The following is a 19589-nucleotide window of genomic DNA, read 5'->3' as shown; positions in this document are numbered from 1 at the left end:
TTCTTTTATTTTTGAACAGAAAAATATCTATTATTTTTGCTATTATTTCTCCTATGTTCTCTTCCATTCTCGAGGAATAAAAGAATAATGTAATTCTTTCATTTCAAATGATAGTGAAATATTAGTTTAATAATTTATTTAATAAGCCTCTTTTATATTACTTTTTTATTTTATGAACATAAAAGAAAAAGTATTGTACTATGTGTTCTTTTTTATAACAGGAATTTAATTATGGTTCCATTATATGTTTTGAGTTTCTCACACATTGTTCTCATCTCCCATTCTCACCTGTTTTCTTTTGTTTCTGAAGAGACAATAATCTATTATTTTTACTCTCATCTCTCAGCTGTTCTCTTCCATTCTCGAATAAATAAAGAAGGTAATTTTGTCTTGTCTCACTTAATAGTGAAATATTAGTTTAATTATTTATTTAATAAGTCTCTTATATATTAAATTTTTATTTTATGAACATAGAAAAAAAGTATTGTACTATGTATTTTTTATAACTGAATTTTATGTGTGGTATTATCATCGAAATTTCTTTTGATAATCTTTTAGATATGTGTAATTTCTTTTTTAGTTATCATTATACAATATTATTTTATTGTATTAGTGATAATAATTAAACGTATGAATTTTGGATATATTATTTTGGCTCTCCTAACAACGTTGGTGAAGATTCCCCACTAGTAATTCAAATAAGAAAAAATATAATATTTTTTTATCTTTTATAATTTACATGTATTTATAAGAACGAATGCATTCAAATAACATTTATTATCTTTAAATAAATCACAATCTGTTAAACTTTGTTAACCGCTATAACCTTTATGAAAATTATGAAAACAGTCTTTTTCTTTTAATAACGGTTGAGATCATTCTAAAGTTGATATTTTCCTTGATTTCAGAGATCGATTCGGTTATATCAGAAGTGCTACAGTATATAGCAGGTAAGATTTATCATCTTGTTTTTTCAATGTTTTATGGAGTAGAATGTAAAGGAAAAAAAATATATTTTTGGTAGTTTGATTACTATTTGATTTTTGCACTATATATTGTTTAATGGTTTTTATAAAATAAAATTTAACGTGGGCTTAACTGACATCTTTTTTAAAAATTTCGAAAAAATATATTTTTAGTTCTTATGAATTTAATTTAAAAATCCTTATAGAAATTTAATCACTATTTGATTATGTACATTCAAAATTATTGTTAATATATAATAATAATAATATTATTATATAATTATTAATAGTATTATTATTATATAATAATAATTATTATTATTAATATAATTATACATTATTATTCATAATATTAAAATAAATAATAATATTATAATTATTAATAATATATAAAAATAATACTAATACATAATTATTATTAATATTATTAACAGTGAACAAAAATTATGTATTAATATATGAGTAATAATATTAATAATAATATTATATAATAATAATATTATTAATAATATATAATAATAATACTATTAATAATTATATATCAATAATATTAATATATTATTATTATTATATAATCTTATTAATTGCAAATATTACTAATATTAGTAATAAATAATGATATTAATAGACATTTAATGTAGAAGACTCGGCTACGGTTCAAGATACATTTGTGTGTTTCTCTTTCTAAAATTTCCAACCATTTCGACTACCGTTTATGATTAAAGTGGTAACTTTTTTATATTTTTCTTTAAAAAAGCTTCACCCCATTCAATAATGATGGTTATATATTTGAACTTTACATTATCAGCGTAATTACTGAATTAAAAAATTCTTACAGGTATCGGTATTTATACTTCTCTAGCATGGGCTTACAAAATTTTTTTCGGATTGCTTTTTAATTGTGATTTTCATATGTAAATGGAGAAAAAGACGTAATATGGAGAAAAAGACGTGCATCCATGTATGAAAATATTGAAAATTACCTTGAACAAAATCATTTCACACCTATTAGATACTCGTACAAAGAAGGTTTAAATATACATTTGGTCCCTATTTTTGTTGATTTTATTCAATTTGGTCCCTATTTTCGTTTTATGTTCAATTAGGTCCTCATTTTCGTCAAATTATGGTCAATTTGGTCCTTTTCACTAACGGTGTTTAAATAGTTAACGTTTTTGAACAGTACATGCCACGTGTCAGCTCCTGGTTTTTTTTGATTTTTTTTTAATTTCTTTTAATTTGAAAAAAATGGTCCACGTGTCAAGTCACAGTTGTGCCACGTGTCAATGTTAGTGCCACATGTCAGCTTGTGGTAGTATTTATTTTTTTGTTCAATTTAGTCCCTATATTCGTTATTTTTATTCAATTTAGTCCCAATTTTTGTTCAAATAAATCAATTTTGTCCCTTTCAAATCGACACTAAATTTAATATCTTTTATACAAATTATATTAATATCTTTTATAAAATTGACCTTTGAATTTATTATTTTTTAAATTCAATTATAAATTATTAAATTTAGGTTAAAATACTTCCTTGGTCCATGTTTTTGTTAAAAAATCTCAAATAGGTCCTAAGATTTTTTTTTAGTCTCCATTAGGTCCATATTTTTGAAAATGTGTAACAATTAGGCCCATTCCGTTAGTACAGAGTTAACAGTGTTAAAGATGTGCCACGTGTCAACTCCACATTTTTTTAAATTTTTTTTTATTTTTTTTTATTTTTTATTTATTTTTTTTGAAAATTATTTATGCCACGTGTCACGTCAATATTGTGCCACGTGTCAAGTCAGTAAGGTGACACGTGTCAAATCATTGTCTGAATCTCAATTTGGTCCATATATGTGTTATTTTTATTACATTTCAGTCCATTTTTTTTAAAACATTTAAATATATTTATTTTAACTTTTTTACAAAATTGTTTAAAGATTTTATATTTAAATTTATAAAATTGTTAATTTTAAACCAACTCTAACATTTGTATATAAATTATTTAAAACAATTTTGTAATTAAAAAAAATGGACTGAAATGTAATTAAAATAACAAATATATGGACCAAATTGAGATTCAAACAATAACTTGACACGTGTCACCTTACTAACTTGACACGTGGCACAATATTGACGTGACACGTGGCATGAATAATTTTCAAAAAAAAATTCAAAAAATTCAAAAAAAAAATAAAAAAATAAAAAAAATTCAAAAAAATGTGGAGCTGACACGTAGCACATCTTTAACACCGTTAACTCTATACTAACGGAATGGGCCTAATTGTTACACATTTTCAAAAATATGGACCTAATTGAGACTAAAAAAAATCTTAGGACCTATTTGAGATTTTTCAACAAAAACATGGACCAAGGGAGTATTTTAACCTTAAATTTAATTATAAATTGAATAAATTCTTATATTTAATTGCTAAATAGAATATAATTATTTAAAATATTATAAGAATATAATTATTAATTTTTTTTTTCTAATATCTATATTCTAAAATATTTTTAAAATTGATATATAAAAATATTTTAGAAAAATAAACTAATATTTGTAAAATTAACATTTACATATAAAATATTTTAGATTTTAATATCTAAAATGCAATAAAAATATTAAATATTTTAAATTTAAATGTGAATTTTATAAATGTTAATATATATTTTTAAAATTTTAATAATTATATTTTAATAATATTTAAATAATTATATTTTGTTTAACAATTGAATCTAAGAATTATATTCAATTAATAATTAAATATTATAATTTATAATTAAATTTAAAAAATAACTAATAATAATGTCAATTTTAAAAATTGAATGATTTTATTTTGGCAAAATTTGGGACTAAATTAAACAAAAATAACGAATATAGAGACTAAATTGAATAAAAATAACAAATATAAGGACTAAATTGAACAAAAATAATAATACTACCACAAACTGACACGTGGCACAACTGTGACTTGATACGTGGACTATTTTTTCAAATTAAAAAAATAAAAAAAAAAATAAAAAATTTAAAATTTAAAAAAAAAATTAAAAAAAAAATGAAAAAAAATCAAAAAAACCAGGAGCTGACAAGTGGCATGTACTGTTCAAAAACGTTAACTATTTAAACACCGTTAGTGAAAAGGACCAAATTGACCACAATTTGACGAAAATGAGGACCTAATTGAACATAAAACGAAAATAGGAACCAAATTGAATAAAATCAACAAAAATAGGGACCAAATGTATATTTAAGCCTACAAAGAAATTAAGAACATGACTAGAAGTTTCAAAGAGAAGTTAGGTGAAGGAGGATTTGACTTTGTGTTTAAGGCAAATTTACAGAGTGGACCTTTTGTAGTGATCAAAATGTTAAGTTAATTTTTGTTACTCTTTTGTTTCGCTAAAACAATTTTTATTATCTATTAATTGTTTGACTAGGTTGATATTTAAAAACTTTTCGTAGATCTCTACGATTTTTTTTATTTTATCATACCCTTACATTTGTTTTCATTTGTGCAATTTCATTCAACGGTCTATCAAATTGTTTCCATTTGATAATTTTTTTTAGTATTTTTATTTGTTGTTTACTTTTATCATGTAGAATATTGCTTTGATATTTTTTAATTATTTTTATTTTCTAACTTATTATCATACATGTAACTTTATTACTGTAATTGTATACATGAATTTTATTTATTATAATATAATAATTTAATTGTCATGAATATTTTTTTATCACATTCATTGAAAATATTTTTTAATTTAAATATCTATTTTTCTTTTATATCTTGTTTAAATATTTTTAAATTTTATCAACTAGGTAACATTAATGTTTACAAATTTAATAAATATTTTTACTTTGATGAAATTTTATTTGGTATTTTAATTTGAAATGTTTAAAATTATAATTTATTTCTAAATATTTGACATTGAAGAAACAAAAATACCCTCCTTTTAATATTGATAATTTGACAATATTATATTTTCTTTATTGTAATTTTTTATTATTTTATAAAAATTAATTAATTGATATTGAAACAATAAGAAAGTGGGTACGGGTACGGGTACAAATATATCTCTATTACTCAGTGGAGATAGGAATGAGACAAAAATTCGATACTCATTGTGTTTGGGTATGAGGATAAATTTTTTTTCTCTTGCGATGAGTATGTGATAGTGAAACTCGTCCCTACCCTGCCCCATTGGCATCCCTAATTAGGACACATCAATGTTACTCACAAAGTTATTTATAGATAATAGTTTCAAAAATGGAATTTATTGATAGTTTTTTATGCTATAATTTTATTTTATGGATGCAAATTTTCTTTTAACAAATACCTTATTATATTACAATATCAATGTAATGACTCAGGTAAAAATTTCTTGCAGTTATTGGCATTTTAACTTCTATGGCATGGGTGTAAAAAATTTTGTTTGGATTGCCATTCTTAATTATGATTTTTGTATGTAAATGGAGGAAAAGACATGCATCAACGTATGCAAATATTGAAAACTACCTTGAACAAAATCATTTGGCACCTATTAGATATTCATACAAGGAAATTAAGAAGATGACTGGAGGTTTTAAAGAGAAGTTAGGTGAAGGAGGATTTGGCTTTGTCTTTAAGGCAAAGTTGCAGAGCGGACCTTTTGTGGCAATCAAAATGTTAGGTAAATCTAAAGGAAATGGACAAGATTTTATAAACGAAGTTGCAACCATTGGAAGGATACATCATCAAAATGTGGTACAATTAATTGGATTTTGTGTTAGTGGCTCAAAGCGCGCTCTTGTTTATGAATTCATGTCCAATGGATCTCTTGATAAACTTATATTTTCAAGAGCTAGAAGTATAGATTTAAGCTATAAGAAAATATATAATATATCAATTGGAGTGGCTCGTGGGATTGCTTATCTCCATCATGGGTGTGAGATGCAGATTTTGCATTTCGATATCAAACCCCATAACATCTTACTCGATGAAAACTTTGTCCCAAAGGTTTCTGACTTTGGATTAGCAAAGCTATATCCAATAGATAATAGCTTTGTCACAATGACGACAACAAAAGGAACTATTGGATATATGGCTCAGAATTGTTCTATAATAATGTTGGAGGAATATCTCATAAAGCTGATGTTTATAGCTTCGGAATGTTGTTGATGGAGATGGCAAGCAAAAGGAAGAATCTAAATCCCCATGTAGAACACTCAAGTCAACTTTACTTTCCCCTTTGGATCTATAATCATATTAGAGAAGAGGAAGATATATATATATATATAAAAGATTTGACTAAAGAGGAAAAGATAATAGCAAAAAATCTTATCATAATTGCTCTTTGGTGTATACAATTGAAACCAAAAGATCGTCCTTCAATGAACAAAGTAGTGGAAATGCTTGAGGGAGGCATTGAAGACTTGGAAATTCCTCCAAAACCTACTTTATTTCCTGATGAAATGAGTTTAGAGGATCAAACAACTAGCTCTATCTAAATGATTTTGAATGAATTCATCTAGTAGTGATTGAAATTAAGGTAGTTGAAGGTTGTAGGATTGTAAGGAGAAGAAGGTTTCATGAAAATGGAGAGAATTCACATTGCATTGGTGGAAAAGAGAAAAAGAGGAACAAGGTGAATTAAAATGAAATTTTATATTTGTTGTTCATTTAAGCAATGAAAAATATGTTTTTATATTTACAATATCTATTGTTGCATTTTTATTGTACGTGTTATTTAAATAATAAATGTAAATGTATTTCAATGTAAAATTAACACGTTAAAAAATTTAACATAATTGAGTTAAAAGGGCTTTATCTATTTATTTTTAAGGTTTTGGGGACCAAAATGTATCAAAGTTTCAGACAGGAAAGAATTCCAATTTCGCGTCAAAGTTCAGGGACTAAAAACATATCTAACCCATCATCCTATTTTATACCTTGAAGAGGATTATAATATCTCTTTAATTTTTATAAATATTTGCAAAATTACCACTGCGTTTGAATATGCTTTTGTTTCCTATAACCAAGACATAAAGGGCAATTTAAAAGCCCAAATCTGCACTAGTGTGAATCTAATTCAAACAAAAAATCAAGCTATATGTGATAGGGGAAGTGACCATGATATATAAATATTGTTTGAAATCTTATATATGTTTGAAATCTTATATATGTTGGTTTTTTCAGATCCCCACGCTTGATAGTTATGAGTACAACAATAAAAGAATGGATGTTGTTATCATGAAATCAATGGATGTTGACTTCATCAAATCAGGGGGAGATTTTTAGCATAAAATTATTTTGGTGCATAGAAATTTGATGAAGATATGAAAGAGTGATAAAGGTTTGATGAAGATATGAAGAATTGATGAAGGTTGATTGATCTGATCAAGCTTCAAGTGGACGTTGAACTAGACTAAATGCAAAGTTCTTGAAGCTTGAAAATGGAGTTTCACTTGAAGACTATTTGACATAAAATAGGTGTCTTGTGTCAGGTTCCAACCCTTCAATTTGTTAAAATGGTTTTTAATAGGTTAAATGACTTGTTGTTATAGTTTTGCCAGTAACATATTTGATTGACTGAAATATTATTCAATCAGCTGATTTCACTTAGGTTAAGTGAAATAAAAAAATTGAACAAAGTGAAGAATTCTATTTGACAATGCATAATAAAGTTGATAAGTTTGATAAATACTTAGTATTTGTGCTTATTAATATTTATTATTTGTCTTTATTCACGTGGTTTGTGCTCATTCTATAGAAAGATGTTGTAGTTATGTGTTCTTTTAAGTTTGGTATATTTTCCATTTTCTTTGAGATTATTGTGTAGGAAAATGGAAGATTTGAGAAGATTAGAGTTGTCTGCTAGGACCATCTTGCTCAACCAGATTGCCAACACTCATCCAACGGCTAGATCCGTCTCACTCAACGAGACAGAGCAATTGAAAGTGAATCATAAGTTATTTCTCTATGTAACTTTTCTAAATAATGCAATATATTCTCTTTCGTATTCAAATGTTCTCTCTTAGTTATTAATGTGTATAATGGAATATCATGCTATTTGTTAGTACCGAATAATTGGAAAATGGATTGGAACTTAAACATGGATAGAACACCTAAATATCTTGTGCTTATAGTTTTGTGAACAACATATTTGATGGATGAAATAACAATCTATCAGTTGATTCTAGTTAAAGTGAAATCAATTGATTTAGAAGTATTTTCAATCAGTTCAATATGTTAGTTGACTAGCTATAAAGCTTGTCTTTTTCTGTGAGAAAAAGAGATATATGTTTTTAGCACTTGGTAAAGTTTAAAGAATCTCTTTCTCTCTAAAGAAGTCAGTGTTGTTGCAGTTGGTGATAAACTCATAGGTGTTTGAGTTGTGATTTCTCTCGGTTTGTGCATTGAAGAAAAGTTCTTGGTTGACTAGGGAGAGTCACGTTTGAGGTTTGATCTTTCTTGTCCACTTGTGGCGTTCCTGGTGTGAGTCCAGCTCTGCAAGAGTGTTTCTTGGTATATGTTTTAGTGTTTCTTATGTGATTCAAGAAACTAGGTAGTGTGATTTGTGTTTACAAGAATTATAGTAGATTCTCCTGCTTAGTGAAAGATCAAGCTAAGATTGTCTTGATCATCTGGATATAGTTCCATTGGAGTGAATCAGTAAAAAAATTTGTGTGCATTGAAATAGTTGTACTTACATTTGTCATTAACATTAGCTATTAAAACAATTGGTCTCTAATTAGGAAATTGATCTCCAAATATATTTTCGATCAGTAAAATTAATTATTATTTAAGTGTTTATAATGTCCTAGGTCGTCCTATAATACATGGTCAAGGTCTAACCATACAATTAATGATATTTTGACATTGTATTTTGGAGATCTTTGTTAAATTCTTCGAAACACACTTTTAGTTTTTGAATTTTCCATACCCACAACTTAAAAAGTGCGGTGGAATTTTGGTTTATGTGTGTGGAGTTGCTTTCGTAAGTTTTTCCATTTTTTCTATTTTTACACATAATACTGTCAGTCAACGACTGATACATATCAGTGAGACAATAATTAAAGTTCATTTAACGTAACCATGTTTGCCTCTCCCATGTTGATCTAGTAGCGTAAAGAAATCAAAATATATTTCAAAATGAAAATAAATTTTCGGCTAGATGCATTATATGTCTAACTGAAAAACATGATATGCCTTTATCTATTTAACTATATTATTTATAATACATATTTTAATATGTCAGATGTAACGTCCAATTTTATAAATAAACTTACTTAAATGACACGTCACACAATATAATATTACGAGTAAGGTTCGGAGTATAAAATCACTCCTTAAGGATGTCCAAGAGTTATATAAGAAAATCCTGAGGCACACCACGATGCCCAGACGCACAGGATACATAATCTAACAATAATATAATTAATATTTAAAACAAGTTAATACATAGGCCATAACCCTAAGAGAAAATCCATTAAGCGAGAACCAGCCCCGGCAAGCTAAGCAGCAGAGTCACCATTCCCCTATTGATCGTGAGAACCTCTCGCATCTGCTCACATCAATAGATTGATGATCATCGCAAAAGGAGAAGAACCACATACAAGGCAACCAAACAAGCAAACAAGGTAAGCTAGAGTATAAAACAGTTTATCATGCAGTCACATGCTATTACACAATCCAAGCAGTATATATCATCCAAACATGTTATGACATCTCAAACAATACACTAGACTCAGACTCGACTCATCCGTATACATATAATCTAGTCGGATTCAATGGATGCTTGCACTTCTTGTGGATTTTCCTGCTCACCCCCGAGTTGCTCACCCCCGAGCTAAGTGTTACAAGTGTTACAAGTGTTACAATGTCTCAATCCCCCATACACAATATTAGCCCTTAATGAGTTTCAGGCCTCCTACTACTTTCACCACAAGAGTCAGTCCGCTCTATGTGAGACTAACTGACTCCTTAGAGCGTTAGGATGCAACCTTACCTTGAATCCTTACCAAATTATATAGATGGACACCACCATGAACTCCCACTAACAAGGGTCATGGAATTACGTCGCGACCACTGAAGCACCACCGGGAGGTCTCACCTAGAGGTTCATGGATTTACGTACTGACTACATACCAATCATATTCAAACAACCAAATAATATTTATCATACACATAAACCTCATGCCCACCTTTATAACCAATCCTCATTCGTATTCAATGTCGAATCCATACCAACTCATCCTTCCCAAACCATGAGTGTAGAATTGTATGTCATATCAATACCATGCCACTTTAATTATCAACCATCTCATATAAAATCACATACAAATATCATACCACACCTATCATTTACAACCCATGCGTCATACCACTCATGCATAATCATTCTCCTCATGCTTTTAATATAACAAGTCAAATCAAACAATTGCCAATCATCACAGAACAAAGAAAATAGTAAAATCACAGTACCCTCGCCTAGCTCCTCGCTCAAGCTGAAGGGTTTCGCTCAGGTGAGAGGGACTCTCGCTCAGGTGAGAGGGACTCTCGCTCAGGTGAATCCCCTTTGCCTAGGCGAGAGCTCGATAATCTGGAACAGTGGCCATACACGCTGGCTCGCTCAGGCGAGGATCTCGCCTGAGCGAGACATTCTCTCGCTCAAAATCAAGTAGGCCCACTTGAGTGACAACTCGCGCAGAAGGTCTGGGCGAGCCTCTGCCAGTCTCACTTAGGCGAGACTAGCTCGCTTGGGCGAGACTATCAACTCTCGCCACTGTTCGTACCTGTAACAACCATACACTCATGTCCAAAACACAGAGTAGAGCATTTTTATGCAATCACAACAATAAACACTTCATAACTACTCGAGATGGATCAAAAAAAAGCAACAGATCATAAAATGTAAGAAACCCTAGCTTTCCTTACCTGGAATAAGCTAGTATAGGACCTCGACACCAACCACGAGCACAACAACTCTAGGAATAGGCTTAGAAGTTGGAAAAATAGCGGAACAGATCTTAAGATGAGCTCACTACAGAACCCTAGCTGGGAGAACACGAAAAATATACTAAGGGGAAAGTGGTATGAGTCGGAGAGTAACTTACGCAGGGGGAGAATAAGCTTGAGCGGACTTCACGGAAGCTAGAGATCAAACCCTAGCAGAGCACAACTTTGGGTGAGAAGAGGAGAGCAAGACGGCTGTTTCTGAAAGTGAGAAGAGAATAGTGTGTTAGGGTAGACTTAGGGTCTGGTTTCCCTTTGGGCCAGCCCTAGGCCTAAATGATTTTGAGGAGCCTTTTAAAATAAGAGCAGCGATGTAAGCGGGCCTTACATCAGAATTATACTTCAATCAATAACATTTATGGATGGTATTATCTTTTTACTTTTATTAATTTTAAATAAGTTTCATGTTACATTCTATATATTAAATTTATTTTGCTTTATTTACAATGTCTAATATATATTAGAGAATATATATTATTTTATTTTATTTAAAATTTAAATCTTAAATATATGTTTTATCAATAAAAAATAAGATTAATATGAAGTATTATATACATATGTTTAATTGTACCAAACTATTTTAATAGATAATTTCATTACTGATACTTTAATAAAAGATTTTTATCTTTAAATTATTTATTAAAATTGTATTTGGTTTTTACTTTAAAATATATATCAAATTAGTCTTATACTTTAGAAAAGAGTGGAAAATATCATCACCAATAAATTACAATTAATGGTATTAGAATTTCCATCTTCTTCCGCAACTCTTTCTCTCTTTATTTTTCTCATCATCGCAACTCTCTTTCTAGTAGAGGCGGTGGTTATGGATGTTGGCGGTAATACTCAATTTTTTTTTCTAAATTTAAATTTCATATATGTTAAAATATAGGAATATGGTATTTTGATAAATTTAACTGATAAAATTTGACAAAGTTTAATTTTTAATGTTTAATAATTTTTTTTCTTTTTAAATCACATCTTAGTGGCAGATGTTGACTAATAATTTTCGGAGAGCCAAAAAAATACATTTAAAATTTATAAAGTTGTATTTGATATGAAGACCATTTTAAATAAATTTTCCTGATTTCATCTTTTTTTTCAACGGATATTCTTATATTTGAGGACATTTTCTTGTATCACTTGTATCACGTTCCAAAGAATTTATCTCAAACTTATCATATGATGCTTTGTTCTATCATGTTGCACTGGATTGTGAGCAATTGCTATAGCCGACATATTATCACATACAAACTCATAGTTTCATTTTGTTCAAAGCCCAAATCTGATAGCACATTTTTAATCCACAAAAATTCACATACATCTAGTGTCATGCCTCTGAATTCTGCTTCAGCACTAGATCTTGCTACTATAGGCTATTTTTTGCTCCTCCAAGTTACAAGATTCCCTCCTACAAAAGTAAAGTATCCAGAGGTAGATCTTCTATCATGTTTTGAACATGCCCAATCTGCATCAGTGTACCCTTCTACTTTTAAGTTTCCATGATTTGAGAAAAAATTTCTTTTTCTAGGAGTGGACTTTAAATATCTCAAAATCCTCTCAACAACATCCATATGAAGCATTCGTTGTTCATGCATAATTGACTAACAACATTCACTGCATATGTAATTGTTGGTTCTCAAGTGGGTATTCACCAAAGTCCCACATCGAGTAATATGAATAATAGAGTAGTAGAAAAATACTATAAAAGTAAAGAGTTGGTTTTGGAGTTGTCATCGCAACTCAATAGGTCTCTTCGGTGTATGAGGGACTTGGGTAGTTGTGTGTCATTGGAAAGTTTGCAATTTTTGCTAGAAAAATTGCACTATGAAGGGTTTGCAATTTTGGTCCGCAAAAATTGCATTATGAAGGGTTTGTAGTTTTGGTCCATAAAAAATTGAAAGAAGGTTTGCAATTTTTGCCAGAAAAATTGCACTTGGGTGATAATATTTATTATTGAGTTTGTGGATGTAGGCCTTGAGGTGCCGAACCACGTTAAATTTCCTGTGTGCTTTTATTTATTTTTCTGCTCTTATTTTGGGTGTGCTTCCGCTTGAAGAGACTATTATTTTTAGTGTGTGATTTCCCAACAGTAATATCTAGACGTGTATGAGACACATAAATTAATTTTCCTAGTAGCCTTTGGTATCTCCCTCTGTCTATGTTTGCTGAATTTGAGGATTGAAAGAGTTTATGATTTTGTTCAATTGGTGTATCAACTGGTTTACTCCCAAGTAGTCTAGTTTCCAATAATAAGTCAATAGTATATTTTCTTTGACATAAGAAAAATACCATGTTTTTATCTAGCTACTTCAATACCCAAAAAATATTTGAGGTTTCCAAGTTGTTTCATCTCAAATTCAAATGCAAGGTATTGTTGTAAACTAGAAATCTCATCTTGGTCATTTCCTGTAACAATCATGTCATCTACATATATAATCAAAGTTGTAATTCTTCCTTTTCCTCTATTAAAAAATAAGGTGTGATCAGAGTTACTAGCTTTATAACTAAAAGCCTTCATAGACTTGGTAAACTTTCCAAACCATGCTCTTGGGGATTGTTTTAATCTATATAAAGCCTTCTTTAATTTGCAAACCTTCATTCCAATTGAATCTGTCATGCCTGGTGGAGAATCCATATAAATTTCTTCTAAAATTTCTCCATGTAGGAAAGCATTTTTCACATCAAATTATAGAAGAGGTCAATCTTGGTTTGCTACTAATGACAAAAGTATTCTCACAGTATTGAGCTTGGCTACCGGTGCGAACGTCTCTTGGCAAGAAACATGTAGTTTGATGTAAGATGCCTTTGGAGTTCATGAACTCGATTAACTCAATCTTAAAATATTCCCCTCCATTGTCTAATCGAATGACCTTAATATATGTGTTAAATTGAGTAACTATCATATGATGGAAGGAACGAACTGCATTACACACATCACTTTTATGTTTAAGCAAATACACCCAAGTTACTCGAGTATAATCATCAACAAAACTGATAACCATATTTTTGCATTATGTGTAAATTGTGGGGCAAGGCCCTAAACATCTTTAGATAACCAAAAGAGGGATGTCCCAATCTTCTATGCCATAACCAAATTTCCTTTTTGTTTTTATCTTGTATGTGTTCATTCGCAAGACAAGCCAACACTCCTTTATGGGTTTGTTGTGATACATTTTCAAGATAATACAGTCCTTCACTCTCTCTACCATTGACAATCTTCTCCTTGGAATGGATGTTATGGAAAAAATAATGGGTTGGGTAAAATAAGGCAACACAAGAATGTGATTTAATTACCTTACTGACAAAGAGAAAATTACAGTTAAATGTAGGAACAAATAAAACATCAGGAATCGATAAGGAGGGTGAGAAGGATATAGTACATACACCTTCAATAGGAGATGAGACCCCATTGGCATTAATAATAGCAGTTTTAGAACAATTAGGGGAAAATTAGTAAATTTATGTGGATCAAAAGTCATATGATCAGTAGTAGCTGAATCAATTATCCAATCACTACCTCTAGTAAACAAAAGATTAAGAGCAGAGTTAGATATATCTGACTTGGTCACAAATCCTGCAGTAGTAGAACTATGGCTCTTGGGAGTAGTTTCTTGCATATGGGTAGCAACAGAAGTCAGTCTCAAAATCATGTTTCTCCGATTGATTATTATCAAAAGGAGCCATCAGAAATATTCAAATAAAGAAGCATTGCTTCCTATATTGTAGAGGATGTCGATGTTTGACTTTGATGCCATATAAAAAGAATTTAAAGAATAATTCTGATATATTATTTCAAAGAATAGGGTACCATATATATATATATATATATATATATATATATATATATATATATATATATATATATATATATAAGGGTGCTATAATTCTTCATCGATTCAAGGAATGACAACTGCACAGATTTGCTCACAAAGGTAATAATGTCTAGATTACAGCTAACACAATATTTGATTACATAATATTTGCTATTAGAATATTTAACATATCTTAACAATGAGGAGAAAGAGAATTACAGGGAAGAGAGGGAGACTCTGATGTCCTCAACTTCCATTGTTAAGGATATTTTATATTATTTTATAAAGTGGGAGAGCTAAATTGATATATACCTTGTAGGGACGAAATATAATTATAGTGAATAATAAATGTAATATACATATGGTTTTCTTATCCTAATATATTATAAATGTATATTCATTTATATAATTTTTTATAATAAGTTTGCCCCCTCTATAATTATCTTACATTTATTACACTTTTTAAGAAAAAAAATGATAAATAATAAATACACTGTAAACTAAGAAGATTAATTGCTTTGAAATTTAAACCAGCATTGATTTAGGGTTCCTCACACTCTCTTTTACTGGAGAGTCTCCGACGGAGACTAACTACAAGAAATTTGATGATCTGCGAGGGAAATTAGCGAGGGAAAATTTTACTCACTAATCCCTCGCTAATTAGAGACAAATTAGCAACAAACAAATATTATAGCAAAGTTGTAGCTAATTAGTGAGGGACTAGACACCACATAATATAGTAGCTAAGTTGTAGCTAATTAGTTAGGGATTAAACACAACATAATATGGTAGCTAAGTTGTAGCTAATTAGTTAGGGATTAGACATAATATAAATATGGTAACTAAGTTGTAGCTAATTAGTTAGGGATTAAACACAACATAAATATGGTAGCTAAGTTGTAGCTAGTTAGTTAGGGATTAAACACAACATAAATATGGTAGCTAAGTTGTAGCTAATTTGTTAGGGATTATACACAACATAGATATTGTAGCTAAATTGTAACTAATTAGTTAGGGATTATATAGAACATAATATGATAGCTAATTTGAAGCTAATTAGTTAGGGATTAGACACATAATATGGTAGCTAAGTTGTAGCTAATTAGTTAGGGATTAGATACAACATAATATGATAGCTAAACTGAAGCTCATTAGTTATGGTTTTAACTATAAAATGATTTTGTTCCTAATCCAAAACCAATAAATAGAATTTCTTATTAAAAAAATAATATACAAATTATTCTATAAAAAATAAATTTATTAAAGAAATTTTTAAAAACATAAATATATATAAATATATTTATACTTATTTTATATTAGTTTTGAATTTATTAAGAATAAAAATAAAGAGTACCTTTTTATATTACGTATAATATTAAAAATATAGGAAAATTTATTAAATTTATTTTTGGAGATATATTAATATGTATAAACAAATTAATTTTATATACAATACCAAAATTGAAATATAAAAATTAATTTGAGTTATTCTAAATAAAATTTAAATGTCAAATTTAACTTATTTAATAGAATGTATACTAAAATATGGAAGTATTACTTTTGCATTTCTGTTTAAAACTACTAATAGTGCTATCGTTATTATTATGTGCAGTATCTAATTAGATTAGCGACCTTTTTTCCCGGTGCTAAGGAATGACATCCAAAAAGGCACCACAGCTACTGAACTTCTCCCCTTGCCTTTCACGAGTCGCGTCAGCTGAACTTCTTTTCCCCTTTCCTTTCCCACATCGCCGTTTCAATTCTTTCTCTTTTCATCTCTATTCAAACTCCTCCCTCCGAAACCCTCAATTTCTGCTTGCGTCTTCGATGGCCCTCAAAAGATTCGTATCGATCTCCTCTGGAACTACTTTTTTCTCCTCTGTCTCACTTGCCACATTTTCAAACCTTAATAATTGGAATTTTCGAGATTGGGTGAGTGTACGAAGGGCGAGAGCTATAGGAATGGTGTGGATGCAATCGTGATGTGCTTTGGCAACTCATTCAAACATTCCTATTATTGGATTGTGGTGCTAAGAAGATGACGCTGAAAGTGATTGTGGTGGCTTCTTCGATCAATTTCCTCTTTGGCTTCTCGATTACATTGCGGCTCGTCTTCATGTTAGTTCTTCAATTATTTTTGTACTTTTTCAGTATACCTCTTACATTGCGCAATATTGCATGCTCTATTAGCCTCTTACATTGGGAAAATATGATTCAAATTTAATTAGTTAAAGCGTTTTCTTCAAACTGTCCAAAGCTGAAACAAAATTTCTACCTAACGTTGTTGCCTGGTTTGCATGATCCGTGACTTGTATCTTTGCCATTTTTTCCATCACAGAAGACATCATTGTTGGAGCAGCTAAAATCCCAAGAAACAAATGAATTGTAATGGTGTAAAGGAGGGAGCTATAATAGGTAATCTAAGTCACATATCATCTAGCTACCTAGGAGAAAAACGAAACAGACCAAAAACTAAACTAAGCAACCAAAAACACCTTAGGTTATGTCACTGCATTGAGAAAAAACTTGCAGTTGTATAAATTAAGGTTATTACTTTCATGATTACTTCAAGTATGATTGTGAAGGAGTTAAGTGATCTTGTAACCAAAATTTTGGAGAAATGTATGGGACCTAGTGTTTTCTATGTCTAAGGGGAGGAAGTTACTACTGCCTTTGGAACTGTTGAACAATTACATGGACACGACAAAAGTGGAATATTTTATTTAACATTACAACTGCACATTCTTCCAACTCTTCACCACTGTTAAATTTTTCTGAACTAAATACTTTTCTTCCCGCTGTTTAGTTTTAATTAAAAAGTAGTGTTTAATTTAGAATTAGGATAATAGCAACTAAGGTATAGTTAGGATTGGACACTAGTATGAGCGTTATAGAAGCAAGAGGATGCAGAGGGTGGTGGAATAAACGTTTAAGAACTTTGGAAGGATTGATATATTTGTGAATGTTGCGGCTGGGAACTTCCTTATGTCGGCAGAGGATCTCTCCCCCAATGGCTTTCTAGTAGGTTCTGTCTGTGTCACCTCTTCTTATCTTTTCTTTAATTTAAGGCAAATGGGTATATTGGTTAAAGAATTAAAAATAAAAAGATTATTGAGAAGTGTCATTAATAATGTGTGATTTCCATTGCATCTTCATTGTGATTATGTTGAAGGGTTGTCTAACTTATCTCATGTAAGTTGATTGGTGCAAATCCCTTTTGTACTTAAATCTGATTAATGGAATTTTTTGATTAATCGTTTATGATCTAGTTTTGGCTACTTGAACATTAATTATTTTTGTTTTAAAGATGTTATCATTAACATTAATCAACAAACATAGGGAAGAAAAAACAATGTAGTTTTTGTCTCAAGAAATTACTTTTCCTTTGACAAAAGGACGCGTGCATTCCATGTTGGCTCTTTTTTAAATGGCTTACTGCCCCTGACCAAAAAAGTCAGCTACAATGTAAGGTGGATTACTTGAAGATCAATTTCTCCTTCCTCATGTTGGCTCTTTTTTTAAATGGCTTACTGCCCCTGACCAGAAAAGTCAGCTACAATGCAAGGTGGATTACGTGAAGATCAATTTCTCCTTCCTGTTATTTAAAACAATTTCTCATTTTTGTAGTACTAAGTTATTGTATCTTGACCTTTTCAGGTGAGACATGTTCCTGGATTCTACGATTGTAGCTTACAAATGGAAGTGGAAAGAGACGACCAAGGTGACTCTGCAGTTGCACGCATATCTAAAGATGATCAAGACCTAGCAGCTGGGTAATTTGCGGCCTTTATTTTCTGCATAAAAGATATCATCTCCACAGTCACTCAAGAAACATGGGGAGAAAAAAAATATGAAAATGATGTTTTATTTTAATTTTAATCATGTACGTTGACGATTGATTTATTTGTGATGCTTAAAAACTTTCACTATGTTCTTAACTTTGACTATTTTGAATGTGATAAATTTGAAATGTTTCATATAAATTGGTTGGCAAGATTTATTATATTTTTAAGTAATATTGATAATTAAATCTGTTCCCGCAGGAGACAAATAAGATAGGTTAGGCACAAATGTCACCTTATCACGTAGTCCGCTATCTCCTTAGTTGGCCTCTTCCCAGTCGATACATGTCGGCTTGAACCCAGGGGGGTTACCTGCAGGAGAGTCTCCGAAGCTCAAGTCAGTCAAAGCTCTTAGAGAGTCAAAATCAGTGATTAATGAATGCGTACCTTTAAATGATGGGGTCCACGTGTATTTATAGAGCATTAATGACGTTTGACCATTTCATAGGCTGGGCCTTGACTTGGGCTCTAGTTTGGGCCATGAGTGGGCCTGGGCCCTAACCTTACCAGATATGCTCGAGTAGTCGGTCTAGACCGACTACTTGCCTAGATGGCTTTTGTTGGTGATATGAGGTGCAGGTTGTCCTCTTAGACATTTAGGTTAGGTTAAAACTGGTACAAGTTAGGCTAACTTGGCCTAGCCTGGGTACTTGGCAGTCTTGATATGTACACTGTTTACTTGGTCGAGTTTGGCTAGGTACGGTACACCAGTCTCCCAGCCTTGTCCGATATGGGTTGTCGGTCAAGGATGATATGTGTTGATAAGCTAGCGAAACCGGTTAGGTGTGATACACCAGTCCCCCAGCCTTTAAGTGTGGTGAACAGTGTTAAGGCTTAGAATTTGTAACCGTCAGAAGGTAGGTGAAAGGGTGTCAGTTGGTCAAATCGAAAAAGTTTTGGCGCCGTCGTTTTGAAGTGTCATATCTTTTGCAATGATGGTGTCGATTGGTCTATGGTATGGTTTTGGCAGGAAGAGGTTCGTCGTTT

General features: G+C 30.4%; 1 long non-coding RNA gene and 1 pseudogene across 1 annotated transcript; both read left to right on the top strand.

Annotated features, from left to right (window-relative positions):
* The first annotated feature begins 5359 nt into the window (after positions 1-5359).
* On the top strand, positions 5360-6903 carry LOC146884060 (rust resistance kinase Lr10 pseudogene; annotated as a pseudogene).
* Positions 6904-16384: 9481 nt separating this feature from the next.
* On the top strand, positions 16385-19008 carry LOC146884059 (uncharacterized). The gene is made up of 3 exons (XR_014984138.1): positions 16385-16878; positions 17099-18325; positions 18418-19008. It is a non-coding gene; the product is annotated as an uncharacterized LOC146884059 (long non-coding RNA).
* The last annotated feature ends 581 nt before the right edge of the window (positions 19009-19589 follow it).

This window comes from Vigna unguiculata, chromosome 8 (assembly GCF_037176805.1).
Source record: "Vigna unguiculata cultivar grain cowpea cultivar isolate G323 ecotype 2 chromosome 8, ASM3717680v1, whole genome shotgun sequence".
NCBI classification, from domain to species: Eukaryota; Viridiplantae; Streptophyta; class Magnoliopsida; order Fabales; family Fabaceae; genus Vigna; species Vigna unguiculata.
This window is presented reverse-complemented; position numbering and strand designations above follow the sequence as displayed.